General features: G+C 39.7%; 1 protein-coding gene across 4 annotated transcripts in view; it reads left to right on the forward strand.

Annotated features, from left to right (window-relative positions):
- The window catches only part of nfic (nuclear factor I/C), a 792066-nt gene that overhangs the window by 394783 nt on the left and 375305 nt on the right, over window positions 1–21978 (forward strand). The window lies entirely within an intron of this gene.

Raw genomic sequence — 21978 nt, forward strand, 5'->3', positions numbered from 1 at the left:
TCAATTCCCGCCTCAGGCGACTGTCTGTGTGGAGTTTGCACAGTCTCCCTGTGTCTGTGTGGGTTTCCTCTGAGTCTCCTCCCACAATCCAAAGATGTGCAGGTTAGGTGAATTGGCTATGCTAAATTACCCATAGTATTCAGGGATGTGTAGGTTATTTGCATTAATCAGGGGTAAATGTCGAGTAATAGGGTAGGGGAATGATTCTGCATGGGAGGCTGTTCAGAGGGTCGGTGTGGACTTGTTGGGCCAAATAGCCTATTTCCATACTGGAATTCTATCCCAGGAATGAAAGACTTAACATATGAGGAATGTTTGAGAACTGTGGGACATTACTTGATGGAGTTCAGAAGGATGAGGGGGTCTTCTGATTGAAACTTTCAGAATACTCAATGGCCTGGAAGAGTGGACATTGGGAAGATGTTTCCATTGGCAGGAGAGACGAGGACCCAAGGGCCCAGCCTTAGAGTAAAGGGAAGACTCTTTAGAATGGAGATAAGGAGAAACTTCTTTAGGCAGAGAGTGGTGAATCTGCGGAATTCATTGCCACAGAATGCTGTGGAGGGCAGGTCATTGAGTGTATTTAAAACAGAGATAGTTAAGTTCTTGATTGCCAAGGAGATCTAAGGTTATGGGGTGAAAGCGAAAAAATGTTGTTGAGAAACCTATCAGCCATGATTGAATGGAGGAGTAGACTCGATGGGCCAATTGGCCTGATTTCTGCTCCTATGTCTTATAGTATACATATATCAATTAAACTTAGATAACCAGATCAAAAATGAAGAGCCAACTCCAAGGCAGTCTTGAATGCGAGAGTGTTTTGTTACCTTTTAAATCTGAGAAAAATAAAATTAACCTGACATTGAGCATGCATATACAAACCTGGGTAATAAACTTTTGTGCAAAGGGAAGAGAGCTATCTGGTACAGGCGGGAAGGTAGAGCCATTTTTAGGGCAAAGCTTTCAGAGTCCTTGAGTTAGAAATGTGTAACCTTAGTCCCAGCTATGCTGCTGCTGAGCTGTTTCTTCAGGAGTGACAAAGCTATCAGCGCTTGGGTGGCACAGTGGCTCAGTGGTTAGCACTGCTGCCTCACAGTGTCAGGAACCCAGGTTTGATTCCAGCCTTGGATGACTGTCTGTGTGGAGGTTGCACATTCTCCCTGTGTCTGTGTGGGTTTCCTCCCACAGTCCAAAGATGTGCAGGTTAGGTGAATTGACCACGCTAAATTGCCCATAGTGTTAGGTGCATTAGTCAGAGGGAAATGGGTCTGGGTGGATTACTCTTCAGAGGGTTGGTGTGGACTTGTTGGTCTGACGGGTTTGTTTCTACACTGTAGGGAATCTAATCGAATAGATAACTTTGAGTTATTGGTGAACAGTGGTTTTCAAAGTTGCTTTCTTATTGGCTAGCTTTTGAGTTTGAGAGAGATTGAGAAAGGGAGGGTGTGAAAATTTTTCAGTGGCCTTTCATTTCCTTGTCCATGTTGTTTCCTCTCTCCTTTGTTGCTCAAAGGCTGCTTTTGATTGTCAGTTTCTTTCCAGATTCTGGTGTCTGTGTCATTGTTTCATTCCCAGCTGGATAGGTGTACGCAACCTTTCATCTCTCAATATGTGAATGTATCTTGCAAGTGTGAGTAAAATAGTAGACATGAATTTCTTGACACCTCACTGACATTCAGTAACTCTTAATTAAAATGGTAATTCTGATGCAGCCAGTTTTGTATATTCCTCACTAGTTAATGGACTTATCAGGTGATCACAGCAGCCATTTTAAGCCAGTAGTTATTGTTTTTTAATCCATTTTTAGCCCATAAAACTCTCCAGTATTAAGATCACTTGATGAAATTGATAACAGGATATCCATTGTAACAACAGCAACAGGAATTTGTCTCCAGAAATCAAAAAGTTAAGATCCATATTAGGAGGTATTCTTGACACAAAGAAATTTCACACATAAGTCACTTTAGGAGATAAAAGAATCCATTCCAAATATCAGAAATGTGCAGTTCATGTTCATGCTTGCAATTTCCTGAGAAAGTAAAATTGATATCATGCATAGTCACATGTTTCATCAGTATGACCATCTTTAATTTTGACTGTTGAATTCCTGCATAGGGATGTGTTATTGTAGTGGGCTTTCTGAGATCGATAGTTCTGAATTTTGATGTGGCAGATATTTGCCATATTGCAGTAGTGAGATGGCATTGTGGGGTGAAGAGGCACTAACATTAGGTTTTTGAAGAAAGTTTGAACAGTTTATATATTAGTCAGTGTGTTGTTTTTATTATAGTCATAAACTTTGTAAATGCATTTGTAACAATATCTATCGGAAGGATATTATTAAATTGGAGAGCATTCAGAAAATACTTACCAGGATGTTGCTGGGAACAGAGGGTTTGAGTTCTAAAACTGGGCTGGATAGGCTAGGACTTGTTCACTGGAGCACAGGAAGTTGAGGGGTGACCTTACACAGATTTATAAAATCATGAGGGATATAGATAAGTGGGTCTTTTCCCTAGGGTAGAGGAGTTCAAAACTTGGGGAATATTTTTAATTTGAGAGGAGCAAGTTTTAAAAAGGACATGAGAGACAACGTTTTTACACAGTGGTTCATGTGTGGAATGAAGTGCCAGAGGACGTGGTGGATGCAAGTGTAGGTTACAACATTTAAAAGACATTTTGGATAAATACATTAATAGGAAAGATTTAGAAGGAAATGGGCCAAACACCGGCAAGTGAAACTAGTTTAGTTTGCGAACATCGTCGATGTGGACTAATTGGACAGAAGGGTCTGTTTCTGTATTGTGTGATTCAATGACTCTATACGACCCTTTTACACATTTGTAATTCTCATTTTGGTCATCTTTAGCTAAGATATCACAGAAGTTGCTGCCTCTTCAAGAATATCTAAAATGAAACAGGTTGGAATTTGACTCTGTCTTGATGGATTCATTCCTATACTTTAAACATGATTACTCTTCATGTTAGAAAACCAAAAGATAGCATTTTCCCAGTACCATGGATGTGAGTTGGGATGGAGGTGATACTAAAATTTGGAATGTGGTGCACGGGGTCAGCTTCCTGACTGACTGCTGCCTCTAGGAGAAGGCACACAGGATCTGCACTGTGTCAGGAGTACAGTAAGGAATAAGAAGTGGCCAGATTGTGGGCGGACAGAGAAACCTCAGAAGTTGCTGTCCATGCAGCAATCATGGAGCAACAAAGCTGAAATGAGCACAGCCGCAACCAAAAGCACTCTCTGATTAAGGCAGACCATCCACAGTGATGACTATGACAGCTTTGGAGCCTTCATTTTTAATCAAGCCATAGCAACCTTTGAGCAGTGCCTGCATTTTTCCTCTGCATCTGCCAATGCTGGTGATGCTGCGAGCTGTCCAGACCTGTGGACTCACCCATCCATCCTCCTGTATCTGTGTCTTTATATGAGGTGGGAATAATTCAGTTACGGGACAAGGGAAGAGGATAGGGTGTCGGGGGAATGTGGTGCACTGCTAATGACCTTCAGTTAAGGAGGGGGGAAGGGTGATGGCACCCATAATAGATGCCAATCACCCAGTAGACATGCTTGCAGACAAAACCGAAGAGAGATAGTGGACACACAGAAGCTCATCTGCACAGGCTATCTCGGAAACAAGGAAAAGAAACATCCCTTAAGCAATCAAAATAAAGAAAATTTGTGAAAATATGGAACTGTTGGTCACATTGGTGTCCCACCTAACATCCTTAATTGTGAACATGGAGGCAGCCTCTTGAAAGATGTCAAAACAGGGTGCATCTTTGGCATATGCAAAGATTTGGGACATGCAAATTGTCCCAATGCTTGATATTTTCAGACCTAATAAGATTCTTCCTAGAAATTAGTTTCCAGTATTAGAGTATGGCATTTAATTTGCCTTCCCATTGACTACTTTAAGTTAATGGCTGAATGCTTTAACTGGCTGACAGAAGATTGTCATATGAATACTGTATACGAGACAAATATAATCCATTCCCTTTTGCAGACCCCACATTGATGCCAAAGCTTTGTAGGTGTGATTGTTTCAGGGATTCAAGATTTGAGTATTTGAAGCAGTGCTTGCAAAGTTGCACTGCTGATGTGGCACCATGTGCACTTGGTACTTGGTGCAAGCAGAATATATTAATTTGAGTTGGCACATTTTATCTTGGCACTCTTCCTGATGCTATAGAGCTTCCTCACCAACTCTGCCATGACCAATAGACATGAATAACTAAGTACTTTATGGAATACCTCCTTCATTGCATGAATAGAAGATTCCTCCTAATTCCACAAATGGAGACCTTCCTTCACTATATCTATAGCAATAGAATGCTCTTCACAGATTCCATTGTTAAAGTCAACTCTGAAAGCATGACAATCCTCCTTAATATAGTCAGAGTCCAAGGAAAATAACAGCATTTATTTGAGAGTTGGTGAACTGACTAATCCATATATATACATCCATTCACATAACATGCTCTATGAATGTGGAAATGAGCGTACACCCCGACTCAGAATATACTTGCAAGATTTGTTGGTTATGCAATCTGGATGAGCGATTTGCTAATTAGAACACAGCGAATACAGGAATCAATAGATTACTTCAGTGGGATTCATAAGACAATCTTTGCAAATGATAAACAAATCTTGCCACAACCTTCTGATTTTACTAACATACTACCTTCTAAGCATCCTGTTTCTCCATTATTCATTAATTTTTGTGAAAACTGTGTTTTAGTAACACTCCTATCATAGGGGTATTTTATTTAGAGCTCAATGTAAGACAAAACCATTCAGCTCATGGAAGCAAATCTGATAACTCCACTATTATGGCATTCAGAAAAATATTTTGTGTGAATTTCATAATTTGTTTTTTAAAGTTTTATTTCTTCACCCCATGTCAAAAATCCACTACATGCCTGCTTTTAACTGGAAAAATAAGGTTCTAAATTGACCTGCTACCAGTGTTCATCCATGTCACTTGCTGTGCTGTAAATGAATACCTTAAAACTATGTTCCAGTTTTCTTTTATACCAATTAATATTTTCTGTCTTGAAATCACTATTTGAAGATGAGGATCTCAAGTTCCTATGTTCTGTGTTTATTACTGATTCTTTATTGCTCTGGATTGCTCGATAGCGCTTTGCTGTCTACCATAAGGAGTTGAATATCTTTATTCTGTCTTATTGACTGGAAGTTGAGACAGACTCAAAGACATTTTAACTAGGCCACCAAATGTCACTAAAAAAACAACTTAGCATTTGATTAGATTCCCTACAGTGTGGAAACAGGTCCTTCAGCCCAACAAGTCCACACTGACCCTCCGAAGACTAATGCACCTAGCACTATGGGCAATTTAGCATGGCCAATTCACCTGAGCTGCACATCTTTGAACTGTGGGAGGAAACCGGAGCACCTGGAGGAAACCCACGCAGACACGGGGGGAATGTGCAAACTCCACACAGACAGTTTTCTGCTCAGAGTTATTTGGCTTGTTAAGTTCCATATCTATTATTAACACCAGCTTTGTTTCATTCTTACTTCCAGTAAGTTCTCCACCACCCACAGTGAACTTTTAGAACTAATTTTTCCTTGCAGTATTCCTTATGTTATCTGTATTAAATGTCATTTGCCCCTTTGCATACGTTTGCATGTTTCTGACTTTGCCTCAGCTTTTTCACCCTTCCCCCAGTTTAACACGATTAGCAATTTTGCTGAACTTCTGAATTCAAGTAACAGACATAGATTAGAAATAGTACAAGCTACAACACTGATCCTTGGGACACTCAACTCTGCACCTCCCCCTGAGATTATTCTCCAAACAAACAGTAACTATGTTCTTTGCTTTTGCCAGTTGATCATCACATTCAAGGTTTCGTTTTGAATTCCCACTGCTTTATCTTTTCACATCCATCTTCAGCCACTTGGAAATTTACCAGAGCTTTTTGACTGCATTATATCATATGATGATCATTTTTCTGATTCAGTCACTAAAGACCAAGGAATAATATTTGTTAGCATCCTGTGGATATGAGAATTTAGCCCTAATGGAGTACTCATGAGAAATTCCCAGCAACTAAGAGTTGGGCAAGTGAAGTAGATGGTAAAGACTAGTGACTGAAATATAATCTTGCAGGCCGATAATGGAATCAGTGAATAACTGATGGGGAATTATGGGCATGAACTGAATCCTGAATGGCAAGGCAGGCTTGAGGGGCCAAAAGGCTTAATCCTGCTGCAATTTCACATGGGAGAGAGGAGATGAAAATGATGATCACTCCGGCTTTGAATCAAAGAAGAATAAAGAGTTTCCATTTATATCTGCAGGATCACAGACTATTTCATACATGATAATATTGATGCAATGTCACCCTTTTGTAGATAGGTTAAAAACTGGCAACCTCTTTGCACATATAAGATCCCACACACATCAATTGAGATAAATGATGATTGATTTGATTTTGGTGCAGTTATTGAGCAAGGAATGGTTTCTCATAACTGGCAGACGAACCTTAATTTGACATCTTATTCAAAAGAAAACAACTCTAAAAATGTTACATGGTATTAGTGCTGTATTAATCCATTTTAATGCTCAGGCCCTGGGTTATGATTTGAGGCTGGAACATTGTGATTGCAGGGAGAGAATGATAGAAAATCTGCATTAAACAAACACTGGGTAGGAAGTTACAGTGGGCTTTGGGACAGAATGTCAGAACAAATGAAATCCCAAACTGCCCTTGCCAGCAGCAGGATCATGACAGCAGTTTTTCCAGTGTTGGCTTCATATGTTGGCAGTCTCCAGGCTCATAATCCAGCTAAGGATGGGGAGTGAACTCACAATGCTGCTGGCCAATCAGTCAGCCATTAACTGTGGAGCCTTGGCAACCGTGCCAGTAGAGATGGGTCCTGCTGACGCACCTTTGAGATCAAGAGCACACAACGATAAGGAGGCTGCATTGGAGAGGAAACTTAAAAATTAAAAATCCTGAGCAATTAACTAGGCAGGCCATTCTACTTGGTCCACTAGGGCTGTGGAAAAGGAGGTCTTGTTGGAACAGATTTGTAACAATCTTACTGCTGATTCATACCTATTTTTCACCATCATTGCCACATAGTCATGCCAAGGCCTAGATAAATTAGTGGTATATTGCCATGGACGTGGGTATATTCGTCAAGCTGGGAAGTTGATTTGCTCGTGTTTTGTTCCTGTTTAGGTGACATTGTCAATGCTTTGGAGCCTCCTGTGAAGCACTGCCGTACTGAGTTTTCTGGAATTTATTTGGTTCCATTCCTGCTGCTTCTGGTTACAGATTCTAGTTGTATATCGTAATGGTCGGTATATTGTGTCAAGGTCGGTGTGTTTGTTGATGGAGTCCATGGATGAGTGCCAACTTCTAGAAATTCTCTGGTTGTCCTTGGTTTAGCTTGTCCTATGGTCATTGGGGGTGTTGGCCCAGTCAAATTTGTGGTCTTTGCCATCTGTGCATATGGAAACTAAGGATAGCTGGTCATGGAGTTTAGTGGCTAGTTGGTGCTGGTGGATACGGATTGCTAGTTGTCTACCTGTTTGTCTTGTAAAGTGTTTTGTGCACTCTTTGCATGCAATCACATAAATTATGTTAGTCTTGCACATGATGGGTATAGGATACTTTGTTCTGGTGAATTGTTGTCTGAGCATGGCTTTGGTTTATGGGCTGTCATAAATCCGAGTGGTCGGAGAAATCTGGCTGTTAGTTCCAAGTTTTTATAAAAGAGCGCATGGCTAGTTTGGTACATTAGTAGGAATGATAATTTCACTAGCCTTCTTTCATCTTGTGTCAAATAAACCACAAAATACTGTACCTGTAATGGACTAAGGGAAAGATTAGACTAGTCATGTGACTGTGGGCAGTAGACAGCTTTCCTTAGAATAGTACCTCATAGGAAAGAGATAAAGATGTGTTTCTCTAATTAATAGTTTTGCCGTTCATCATAATATGCTGGTGTTGTTCTAAAATAGTATATTCTTTGCCATGAAGAAGGTTTTGGGGACTCCCCATTATGGTGATTTTGAGAAGATTTGTAGCTCAGGTTGAGGTTCTGGATGTAGGTTTGCTTGCTGAGCTGGAAGGTTCATTTTCAGACGTTTTATCACCATACTAGGTAACATCATCAGTGAGCCTCCGGATGAGGCACTGGTGGTATGGCCCGCTTTCTGTTTATGTGTTTAGATTTCCTTGGGTTGGTGATGCCATTTCCTGTGGTGATGTTATTTCCTATGGTGACATCAATTCCTTTCCTTTTTCTTATGAGGTAGTAAGTGGGATCCAAGTCAATATGTTTGTTGATAGAGCTTCGGTTGGAATGCCATGCTTGTGTCTCACTAACTTGATTGAGTTTTTTGAAGAAGTAACAATGAGGATTGAGGAAGGCAGAGCGGTGTATTCCTCATTCCTGAGGAAGGGCTGATGCCCAAAACGTCGATTCTCCTGTTCCTTGGATGCTGCCTGACTTGCTGCGCTTTTCCAGCAACACATTTTCAGCTCTGATCTCCAGCATCTGCAGTCCTCACTTTCTCCTCAGAGCGGTGTATGTGACCTACATGGACTTCAGTAAGATGTTTGACAAGATTCCTCATGGTAAACTGGTTAGCAAGGTTAGACTACATGGAATACAGGGAGAACTAGCCATTTGGACACAGAACTGGCTTGAAGGTAGAAGACAGAGGGTGGTGGTAGTGGGTTGCTTTTCAAATGGAACGCCTGTGATCAGCAGAGTGCCACAAGAATCAGTGCACTGTTTTGCATCATTTGTATAACTGAACTGGATGTGAACACAGGAGGTGTAATTAGTAAGTTTGCAGATGACACCAAAATTGGATGTGTATTGGACAGCGAATAAGGTTACCTCAGGTACAACGGGACATTGGGCCAATGGGCCAAGGAGTGGCAGATGGAGTTTAATTTAGATAAATGTGAGGTGCTGGGGAGTGTTGCTGAACAAAGAAACCTTAGTTCATAGTTCCTTGAAAGTGGATTCGTAGGTAGATAGGACAGTGAAGGTGGCGTTTGGTCAGAACATTGAGTACAGGAGTTGGGAGGTCATGTTGTGGCTTAACAGGACATTGGTTAGGCTGCTTTTGGAATACTGCATTCAATTCTGGTCTCCCTGCTGCAGGAAGGGTGTTGTGAAACTTGAAAAGGTTCAGAAAAGATGTTGAACTATAGGGAGATGCTGAATAGGCTGGGGCTATTTTTCCAGCAGTGTTGGAGGCTTCGAGGTGACCTTGTGCAGCTTTATAAAATCAGGAGGGGCATGGATAGAGTGAATAGCCAAGGTCTTTTCCCCAGGGTGTGGAAGTTCAAAGCTAGAGGGCACAGGTTTAAGGTGAGAAGGGAAAGATTTAAAAGGGACCTAAGGGGCAACTTTTTCATGCAGAACATATTGCGTGAATGGAATGAGCTGCCTGAGGAAGCGGTCGAGTCTGGTATCTGCATGGGTATATGAAAAGGAAGTGTTTAGAGGGATATTGTCCAAATTTTGGCAAAGAGGACTAGCTTAAATTAGGATATCTGGTCAGCATGGACGAGTTGGACTGAAGGGTCTGTTTCCATGCTGTACAGCTCTATGATTCTATGACTTTATAAAGGGTGAGCTAAATGGATTCCCTCATCTTCATTAATCTCTGTGACCTTTGTGGGATTTTCATCGTTGACAACAGCATTTTTTCACTTTGACTGTTACTATGAATGGTAATCTGAAGAAGCTCTTGGCTTTAAAACCTTGAACCAAATATCATTGTACGTCATGATTGGTGAAAAGATGGGTCATAGGAGGTCTCTGCCATGTGCTCTTACAAATCTGCCTAAAAATAGACAGAAAATGCCATTGTATTATTTGATAAAAGTAACTTTGGGTGCAATCAATGGACGTTCGATTCAACATAAATCCAATACTAGTTCACACATAAGCTGAAAACCTTTCCTATTTTAATCTTGCAGCAAACCAAGTCAATTGTGCAATAAGTTATATTATCTCTAAATTCTGATATTAGATAGTATTTTCCAATGTCTAGCAGATGTTATGAATAGTGTTTCAAAATGACACATCCTATTCAAATACAATATGTTAGTTTTTAATACGTCTTATATATATTTCAAATCTGGTTCCATATTGGTATCTGTTTATGGATGCTGTACATAAAATTGAAGCATTGATTTAAACAAGCTACTTTAACAAAGAAAGTCATCTATGAATTAGATTGTGATGAGCTGTTTCCTCTTCATCTGGGCTTGGAACAAACTGTTAAAATCAAAAATTAGAAAAAGTCAGAAAAAAAAAATCAAGATTATGCCAACAAAACACTGAGGACAGACAAAAAGTATTTGAGAAGTGTTGAGAGACCATGGTTCCAATACACTTATTTGAAGCTATGAGTTTATTCAGTCTGGCTCCAACTACATTTAGAAAAGTTCATTGCAGCAGATCTTTGAAAGTAAATGTTTGTGATATTTTGAAGGAAAAACAGAATGCTTGAAAACCTCAGCAGGTCTGGCAGCATCTATGGAGAGAGAAACAGTAAAAATATTTTGAGTCTAAAATGAGTTTTCTGAAGAGGAAAAGTCATATCAGACATGAAATTTTAACTGTGTTTCTCTATCCATGGATGCTGCCACACCTGCTGAATTTCTCCAGCATTTTCTGTTTTCATTTCAGATACCTAGCATTCACAGAGTTTTGTTTTGTTTGAGTGATGGTATGTTTACATGATTTTGAGCCATATGCAGCATATATTCAAAACAGTAAGTTATTTGAATCAGCATGCTCCTGCTTGGGTCAATTTGTTTTGTACATGCTAACCTTCAGCTCCAAGTAGGTGGTAGGTGCCATTGTCTGTCTTGCCTGGCAATGGGCCTCACTTGAGTCACCTGATTGTGGAGAGAAATGGGCTTTGGATAAGTTCATGTGACTTCAATTAGCTGACATGTTCAAGACATCTGTTGGAGTGGAAAATCAGGATTAACAGGAGCTCAATAGTTGTGAGATTGCAAACTTAGCTAAAATGTTTTGTTATTGAAACCAGTAAAGTGAAATGGCAAAATTCAGTTTCTCTGTGTTTGTAAGTTGCTTAACTCATTGCAGGATAGATGAACCAAAATCTTGCCATCAAACCTGATTTTCACTTTTTCAAGTTTTACCTGATCAGAATACTGCACACACTTTAAGTAAGCAGAGCATATACTTTGTATTGTCATCAAATTGGCAGCAGAGAAAAACCAGGCACCGCTATGCTCCCACCAACTCTTCCATACCAAACACTTTCACCGAGAGTACTCTGTGGTCATTTGAGCAAGTTATGCACAATAAGCAGAAATTGATATTTGTCCAGTCAGACTTTCTCACATTATTTCACTCCTTGGTCAGCGACAGTTGGAATCTGTGTAAACATTTCATTCTGCTTGCAAGTAAATGTAAAACATTTTTATAAAAAATTGTTTATCCTTCACAGATCTATAGGAGATGTGTGTTTCATTGTATTCCTGTCTCTGTGGTTTTCAGGGTGAAAGCTGCCTTTTCACACTTGGCTGAAGTTAAACTGATGAGACAGTCCATATCATGCACTTCACACGGCCTGTCTTCATTGACCCTGAACTTGATGGCCTTTAAATTAGAGATTAATACCTGAAAAATGACTAAGCACTAGAAATATTTATTTCAGAAATACATGTTAGAGTGAATTATGAGGAATTATAATCCATGGCTTTACACTGCACCGGACAGGTAGAATGGTGCTGCCCATGGGGTGGCAGGGTGGCTTAGTGGTTAGCACTACTCCCATAAGCGGTAGGAACCAGAGTTCAATTCCAGCTTTGGGAAACTGTCTGTGTGGAGTTTGTATGTTCTCCCTGAGTCTGTGTGGGTTTCTGCTGGGTGCTCTGATTTCCTCCCACAGTCCAAAGATATGCAGGTTAGGTGGATTGCCCATGCTAAATTGCCCAGGGCTGTGCAGGCTAGGTGGATTAGCCATGGGAAATGTGAGGTTACGGGGAAGGATCGAGGGCTAGGTCTGGGTAAGGTCATCCTTGGAAGGTCAGTGCAGATTCAATGGGACAAATGGCCTCTTTCCACACTGTAGGGATTCCATAATTGATTTTATGAGCACAATTCCATATTTTCTATTCATTAGCTGGTCTCCTTTTATACTATTATAGTTTTACTTTATTCTTCTATTCTTTGATCAGATCCACCTTTGTCAAAGAAATATAGAAATAGTAAATTCTAGTTTTGGTCCATTTAGTGATCAGTATCCATATATGTGTTGTGAAGAAGGGTCACTGGACTTGAAATGTTAACTCTGCCTCTCTGTCACATGCTGCTCGACCTGTAGACTTTCTCTAGCAATATTTGGTTTTGTTTTATATATTAGGCTTTAGGTTAACTGTTCAGACCAGGTTATGTTTGTAGGTGAGGGCAGCTTTATTCCCGTTTTGTAATTTAGTGGGTGGCGCGGCGGCTCAGTGGTTAGCACTGCTGCCTCACAGCACCAGGAACCTGGGTTCAATTCCAGCCTCAGGTGACTGTCTGTGTGGAGTTTGCATATTCTTCCCGTATCTGCGTGGGTTTCCTCTGGGTGCTCTGGTTTCCTCCCATAATCCAAAGATGTGCACATTAGGTGAACTGGCCATGCTAAATTGCCCGTAGTGTTAGGTGCATTAGTCAGGGGTAAATGTAGGGAAATGGATCTGGTTGGGTTGCTCTTTGGAGGGTTGGTGTGGATCTGTTGGGTCGGAGGGCCTATTTTCACACTGTAGGGAATCTAATCTAATCTAATGAATTTGGGATCCATGCAGAAGAGCCTACATATTGTACTTCAACTTTCTTAATAATGTGCATCTTATTAGGATCCACCAAATTTAAAAAAAAACTGTACTACAAATTCTCCAAGTATTTAGCAGGTGAAAGGTTTCATCTCTTTTATTTTGCTCAGTAACGTAATTATTCATGGGAGTGGCTATGTGACCTGGAGCCGGTTTTAGTTTATGAAATAGAGCTTTGTTATAGGAACATATTGGAAATGCATCACAAGCTGCTTGTCAACCTCAAGCCTGAGCCTTGAGCTCTCTTACTCATAGCAAGAACATCTGTTTGAAGATATTTTTGCATTATTTTCATCTACTTTGCTAATAATTAGTTTCTGTTTTTAAGGTTATTTCCTCCTTCACATGCCTTGTGTCATTCCCAGCCAAGGCAAGATGCCTGCTGTCAGGCCATAGCTACTTTGTCCTTCCCATGAAGAAATCCTTGGCCTTCACGCAAAGCCTTTGATGGTGTCACAACTACAATTCAGAATTCATTATGTGACAAGTTGCAGCCTAAAACACCCATAACACCAGGCCACTCTGACATCTTGACTTATTTTTAAGTTTCCGAACATCAGTTCCAGGGTTGGATTTCAGACAAGGAAACTGAGTTCACATTCCAATTACTTAGACTACCATTATCCCCAAAGGATGATTTTTAAAAGTCTGCCAACCTAACCTGGCAGAAGGAGATGAATCTCCTGGTGGAAGCGCGACTGAAATGTACCACTTAGGATTGGCAAGGAGGCAAAACAGTGGAGATATGTAGAGACCGAAGGAAACTAAAAAGTAATGTGGAGCTCTGAAAGGGGTAAAGGGGTAAACTATCAAACAAGTTATATTTATCTCAAAGAAAGATTCAAATTCCCATTGACTAAACTAACCACTTATTTGAGTATTCTTCTGTTATGGTCATTATCTGAAACAAATTCATTGACAATTAGTTCTTTGCTTCTTGGCCTTTATGAAACGACCAACTAGTTATTGATCAGTGTGTAATGATCAGTGCAGATTAACATGAAATAGTTGAATTTTCATCTTTGATGTACATAAGGAAGCATGGAAATAAATTTCATTGACTGTGTATACTCGAGTAAAGGTCGATCTCGTGTAAAAGTCAACCTGTTACTTTTGGCAAAAAATCTGGAATTTTCCATATATCTTGTGTAAAACAGATCAGCATTTGTGAGTCAAGTTATTGTCCTCTACATAAATGTTTTCGTGCTATTATGTGGTTTAATGTACAATTCGCACCAATTTGGCGCAAAGCCTTAAGGTGCATCAGGTCAGAGTCAGGTGGCAACCTCCCTTTATGTGCAGCTCAGCTTACAGTAATTCATTGTTTTTTCTTTCATTTGTTTAGAGACAAATTGGGCTTCTGCTAATGATACGATATTTCGGATTGTAGTATGAATTTCAGCCCCTCAAAAGTAATATCCATATAATAGTTGACCCCATAAACCTAACCTTGAAAAACGTCTTTAAAAATTCGATATTTACACCGGTATATGCAGTAATTCTATTAGAGGAGCATTATTCCATTGATGCTACCCTGTCAGTAGTGATATAGTAAAGGCATTTCCAACTGCAAATAAAGTGAAAGTCTGCATCAAGGTCTTTGCCAACTAGTCTGAAAGATGCCATTTGATAGCCAGCTTCAGAGAATGTTTGGGAGTTATTATACATTAGGTTTTAAGTGTCCAGTGCAAACAGAAAAGAATGCTGTTTAAATGAAAGTGTTTTGTTTTTGAAATTAATGTTGAGTCTGTAGAACTGCACTAACTCATTGTGCTTTCTTTAATGTAAAGTAGTGTGCTTGCTATCTTAGCCGTGTTGATGCTGTAGAATGAAGGCAGGACTCTTCCTTCCAGAAACACTTCCTCTGACATTTCCTGTAGATCAGACAGAGACTAGCCAGACATGAAGTAAAGTGTTAACCTTTTAAGGCTAGTACAGTAACGCTTTATCCAGCTGATATAAGTAAGTCAGCGTGTGTCTCTGTTCCTTTAGCAGGTACTAACAGACAATCATATTCATATTTTACATGCAATATAATCTTTTAATGTTGAGTTTATTTTTAATATAGGCCTCTATTTCAATGCAAAAGATTTTGTCCTAGCCTAGTGAGATTTTGATTATAAATGCAACAATTCTGAAACATTGATATGAACATGTTGCTGGTGCCCAGCAGTTAGTAATTAAAGAATTTGACTACAATTTTTTGTTGTAAGATGAAAGTTGAAGGGACTAAATTATGGCATTGTATGAAACTGGGGCTTCCCAACAAATATGCAAAATGACTTCAAGAGCATGAAAATACATAAGAAAGTCAACTACCAGAAAAGGCCATTAAAAGTTGCATATTCCAGTCAGTCAGCCCTCACACTTTTAAACTACATTTTAAATCCCTGTACTATCCTTTGATTATGTTACTTCATCTGTCTCATTCTGAATGTTTATCAGCCTGTTATTGGATTTTACCATACATTTATTTTAAATTTACTTTTCACTCATTTAAATTTGTAGCCTCTTTTTATATATTTGGTCAAATTCTGGATTCATGTTATTAAGCCTTTAAAGCTTTATTTACTTCACGAAAGTGCTCTGTTAATTTTTCCTTATAGGCCTCACAATATATGACTACCTACCTTATGCTTTTTAACACTGAATAGCACTCCCTTTGCTCCTCTGAACAACAAAAAACTTGCAAGACAGGTGAGCTATGAAAGCAGTGTGATTCCCAGCTATATCAGGTATTAATTTAGAATGGCATCAGGGTAGGCACAGATATGATAGGCTGAAGGGCCTAATATTGTGCTGTTCTATTTTCTTTGTAAGAAAGTATGATTTAAGGAGCATCTTAAAGGAGGAGAGAGAAAGCTAGGGAAATGGAGGGGTTATAGAGGGAGTTCCAGACCTTTAGGTGCATTTAGCTCAAGACACAGTTACCGGTGGCAAAGTGGTTGGACTAAGGGATATGCAAGAGGCCAGAATTAGAAGAGTCCTGATATCTCAGAGGGTTGTGGGACTGAAGGAGTTTACCAAAATAAGGAAGGGTGAAACCAAGAAACGATTTGAACATAATGATGAGAATTTTAAAATCAAGGCTTTGCAGCGATCTGGGGCCACTGTAGTTCATTGAACACAGGTGATGGCTATGCTGGATTTGATATAAATATGAAAGATCTGAAAAAGCTCAAGTTCATTGAAGGTAGAAGATGAGAAGCCAAATGGGACAACTTGAACTAGTCAAGGTGCAAGGCTGAAGTTTGTAGTGAGGAACATCTCCAGGACACCGAACCAATCAACCCCACCACCCCATGGCTGAACATTTCAACTCCCCTTCCCACTCTGCCGAGGACACGCAGATCCTGGGCTCTCGTCCATTGCCACTCCCTTACCACCCGACGCCTGGAGGGAGAATGCCTCATCTTCTGCCTCAGAACCCTTCAACCCAATTGCATCAATGTGGACTTCGCCAGTTTCCTCATTTCCCCTCCCCCCACCTTACCCCAGTTCCAACTTTCCAGCTCAGTACTATCCTCATGACCTGTCCCACCTGTCAATCTTCCTTCCCATCCATCTGCTGCAGCCTCCTCTCTGACCTATCACCTTCACTCTTACCTCCATCCACCTATTGTACACTCAGCTACTTTCACTCCAGCCCCACCCCCTCCCATTTACCTCTCCACCCCCGAGGATCCCAGCCTCATACCTGATGAAGGGCTTTTGCCTGAAATGTCGATTTTCCTGTTCCTCAGCAGCTGCCTGACCTGCTGTGCTTTTCCAGCACTACTCTAATCTCCAGCATCTGCAGTACCTACTTTCGCCTTATGCTCTTACAAATCTGCCTAAAAATAGTCAGAAGCTCACCTCCAGGTCAAATTTGATAACCATGTAACAAATGATTGCTTTCAGCTTCAAAGTGATGAGGGAGAGGGATGTAGTCAGTGGCTTTTCTGTTTTTATGAATAGCTCATGGTTATGATTGTGTTCTGACCAAGTCTTTTATCGACCTTGGTACTAGATCTATGCATTTAATCATTCCTGCTTTGTATTAGAACCCTTTGTTTGTTAATTGCTTCCCCACTCATTGATATTGACATTAACAGGTCTACGATTTATCTCTGTTCCTCCTCTAAGTCATCCTGTGTTAATTTCCTTTCCTTGTTTTTAATGTCTTTGCCTATTGTATAATACCTAACAGTTGTTATTACTAAATTCTGTTTACAATTAGACAATACATTTCATATAGCGCATCAGCCTAGGCTCAGTGGTTGTGGACACACCTCCAAATCAGAAGGTTAAGATGTCAAACTGAACCCCTTGATGTAAGCAGATAATTTGCTATGATAATGCAGTTCTGATGGCCCATTGCAGTATTGGTTTACGAGAAAATCGAGACTTCATTTAATGTCTGGATTTCTTTGTAAATCATAGCACTATTTGAGTAAGAGCAATGATATTCTCATGGCATCCTGCCCAACTCTTATCCCTCACCAATATTATCAGAAGCAAACAAACACCATTCATCTCATTGCTGATCATGAGATCTTCTGTTCTCATTAATTGCTGCATTTACCTACCAAACGACAGTGACTACATTTCAGAATTAATTTATTGGCTACAAAGCACATTGGGATGTTTGAGGGTATGATAAGGACTCTGCAAATACATGTTCATCATTACTGATTACTGAATTCAGATCAGTTAAAACAAAAATAAACTAGATCATAGGAGTTCTAATAGCAATTCTATTTGTATAGTATACAAAGATGTTATTAAGCAAGTTTGTTGCATTCTAACCATTGATTATTCCTGCATTTTTACAGTTGCATGGATTGAAAATCACAACAGATTAATTCAGTGCATGCAAATTGATGTCCAAGTTGTATATTTTAGGACTTTGAATATTTTGTGTAAAATTCATCATGTAGCAATTACAATTTGGTGAAACAGTAAGGGTTTGGTGTTCTGGAAGTATAATTTTATTTGATTCATTAAAGGAACCTATTCAAAGTGGGGAGGGGGAACTGAAGATGGAAATCTGATTCATACAACAGATGAAGCTAGTCCTTAGTCATGGAAACCTTAGCACACATTCTGATGTTGTTACTGTGAATGAGAGTAAAATCTTTATGAATTTAAAAATAATGCTTAAGGCAGTGCTCCTAATGCATTTCTTACTTATTTGTTTGCATTGCCACCAGAAAATGTACTTTACCCTGCAATGATCTGGACCAAACTGACACACGGCGCAACAAATTTGGCAAAGTCTGTCAACAGTACATACTCTTCTGCAATTGCATGGCTTCTGGAAACAGAGGTCATGAAATGGCATAATGATAAACAATCGATGAGATCAACTGTGAGAGACTCTGTAATCGACCCGACGATCACAATAGACATATTGGTAACCATGGGTGTAGATCAATATGGTAAGGTCCCATAAACGCTAATGATATGAATGAGTCTTTGTTTCAACTAAGGGAATGCTGTTGGCCAGATTAGAGAGAAACTCTAATTTTTCTACAATGCTTCTAACCCTAAAATCCATCTGAATCACTAACTAGATGACAGAGCTCCCCAGTTTTTTAACACTGCATTGCTGCTTCCATGCCTTTAAAAAGTGTCAGCCCAGCAAAAGGTAGATTTAATGGGTGATTGTTTAATTGGGGAACATTGTGTGGCAGAATATGAGGGAACTGAGGCATGGAAGCCAAACTTTCTGCATGCTTTCCAATCCTTTCTGTCAATACACATTTATGTTGGGATGTTCATTTACAAATTCTACTGCATTCAAATCTGGTATGAGGTTTCATAGAATCCCTACAGTGTGGAGGTAGGCCATTTGGCCCACCAAGGATAGACCCACCCCCTACTCTGTATTTCTCCTGGCTAATTCACCTAGCCTGCACATCCTGGACAGTATGGGTAATTGAGCACAGCCAATCTGCCTAAGCTGCACATCTTTGGATTGTGGAGGAAACCAGGGCACCCAGAGGAAACCCACCCAGACACGGAGAAAGTGCAAGCTCCACACAGACAGTCACCCAAGGCTGGAATCAAACCCTGGTCTCTGGCATTGTGAGGCAGCAGTGCTTGCCACTGTGCCACCCCAGTTTGAATTTACAAATGTTAACACTGAGGAGGTGCAGCATGTAACTGAGCTAACTTGACACTGTTAGCTCAGAAAGGTAGCAAAATGACTAGCATGATTAAATTTTTCTAAATGTGGTCTCCTCCTGTGAATAGTGGTTTAATTTTATTTTTTGGTACATTGGAAATGATTGAGGTGAGCTAGAATACTAAATGTTTTGGTTATGGAAACATCATGGCACGCAGTCACTGATACACTTAGACCTGATGGAGTACTACAGCTGGCACTCAATGGAGCTCAAATTGAAGATTTACTCTTGTAAATGACAGAACAATTTTTAAAACAGAAAATATGTATGAATAAAATCCATTAATTCCAGAATATTCAATTTCATAATTTACATTATTGATTGCAGACTATCTGCTGTCTGTACAAACTTATTTGCATCAGTGGAAAGCCCAATATCTCAAAGAATCATGCATCCATGCTTTAGAAAGTATTTGACCACTTTGACCACTTCCACTGTTGCATTTTGCTAGACTCTTCAGTTATTGAACAGGTATTTGTCTAAATGTATTCATAGGAAGATATCGCAAGAGGCTTTTGCAATCCTTCCTGTGCTTATTAAAAATAAGTGAAGTCCTAAGAAACTCTGATACTGTCAAAACTTGTCATACGCTTACGAGAATACCATAATGCATTAAATATATGGAGCCTTTCAACAAGGCCCTCAAATGTAATAATTATCTAAAAACATATACACCAAACAAATTAAACCTTATAATTTATTCCAATAACATGCAAAAGAGTGTTTGAGGTTGTAATCTAACTGTAGCTTTAAATGAAGCACATAGATCTCAATGGCTCCATTCTTGCCATTTATGGCTTAATCTGAGGCCTTCAATTATGTTCCACCTTCCTAGATTACCATTCATCATTGTCATTTAGCAAAATGCAATTTCTGTTAGTTTATTCAGGACCTACTGGAAATAGACTTTTTTTTCATTTTGCACATTTTTGCTTAATAAGGCCAAATATTAAGGACAAAACTGTTGTATGATAGATTTAAATGACAATACAGCTTTGGGTATCATTGTTTTGAAGAATATACCAACAGTCTATGCAAAGACATGGACTATTTGTAAATTGTTCTTTATACAAAAACTGCTTTGCTTATATATGTATTCGGTGGCAGCTCTTTGTGTCTAGAGTATTTTTGCATGAAAATACGCTTTGGTTGGCTTTAATAAAACAGGAGTACAAAGTTTATTTACTTTGTAATATTGTCAGGACATGACTGACACTATGCACAGGCTGTTAATAACGTTTGCTACACTGAGTTTTTCTTTATGGGTCCTTGAAAGTAGAGCCGCAGGTAGTTAGGATAGTGAAGAAGATATTTGCTATGCTTTCCTTTATTGGTCACAGCCTTGAGTATAGGAGTTGGGAGGTCATGTTGCAGCTGCACAGGACATTGGTTAGGCCACTTTTGGAATATTGGGTGCAATTCTAGTCTCCCTCCTATTGGAAAGATATTGTGAAACTTTAAAGGCTCCAGAAAAGATTTACAAGGATGTTGCCAAAGTTGGAGTACTTGAACTATAGGGAGAGGCTGAATAGGCTGGGGCTGTTTTCCCTGGAGCATTAGAGGCTGAGGGGTGACCTTCTCGAGGTTTATAAAATCATGAGGGGCATGGATAGGCTAAGTAGAAATGGTCTTTTCCCTGGGGTGGGGGGAGTCCAGAACTGGAGAGCATAGGTTTAGGGTGAGACGGGAAAAAAATTAAAAGGGATCTAAGGGGCAACTTTTTCATACAGAGGGTGGTGTGTGTGTGGAATGAGCTGCCAGAGGAACAGATGGAGGCTGGTACAATTACAACATTTAAAAGGCATCTAGATGGGCATATGAATAGGAAGGGTTTAGAGGGATATGGGCCAGGTACTGGCAAATGGAACTCAATCAGGTTAGGATAACTGGTTGACATGGACGAGTTGGACCGAACAGTATATACACGTGCTGTACATCTGTACGACTCTATGACTCTAAAGAAACATAGAGCTAGGTTGTGAGGGAACAAATTTAAATAACCTGCTTCAAACAATAATCTGTAGAAAAGAAAAAAATGTCTGACCAGCCATGGCTGAGGTCATTTGGTGTATATAACTCAGATAAAATGGTGTATCTTTTACAATGTTGCATTTTAACATTGATACCTAAATTTAATTGTATTGATAGGATATTATCGATGTCTGCAAAGCAGTAAGGGAAACTATTTTCTGTTATAAAAGCACAATAAGAGGCTTGAGGCTTTCAGATTTTCAATTCAGAGGCATGCTGCCAGAGCTGTGATTTTTTTTAACGCAACTACTGACCAAAATGTTCTGACCCACTGCATGTTCAGAGTTTATACACGTGGTAGAAGCAGCTTTCGTCAAGGTCAGCCTGATTTTTCTGGTGCCTGTGTATTTGCATCATGATCAGCATCAGTTTGAGACAATTCAGGCTCCAGAAAAATTCGGAATTTGCAAAGTTGGACCCAATAAAAGTAAGGCAATTACTTGACTCTGAGGTTTCTTTACAGCAACGTTTTGAGAAGCCTTTAAAAACAGTGTTTTTTGATAAATGCCCTGTGATCAGCTTACTTCAATTGTTAGTAATGCGAAGGATTTTCTAATGCATCGGTTAATTCTACAATCAATATTCATTGCTCTGTGTCTGGTTTAAACTTGTTCATTTTGACAAGTTTTTTTATTTTTAGATCTTTTTTATTCAACCTGTTCAGACATGTTATGACACACCTCTGGAACAGACGGGACTTGAACCAGCCTTCTGGTCCAGAGGTAGGGAGAATACCACTGTGCCATAAGATCCTTATTTTATTTTTAAGCTTGTCCTTTCAGCGAGGAGTTGATATCTGTCCTGTCCTGTCCTTGTTAATTCCCAGCCTGCACACATAACAGCTGCGTGATTTGGATTCCAAGTTTGCAGAACGAGAGCCAAAATAAATTGGAACACACTG

This window comes from Chiloscyllium punctatum, chromosome 24 (assembly GCF_047496795.1).
Source record: "Chiloscyllium punctatum isolate Juve2018m chromosome 24, sChiPun1.3, whole genome shotgun sequence".
In the NCBI taxonomy this organism is placed as follows: domain Eukaryota; kingdom Metazoa; phylum Chordata; class Chondrichthyes; order Orectolobiformes; family Hemiscylliidae; genus Chiloscyllium; species Chiloscyllium punctatum.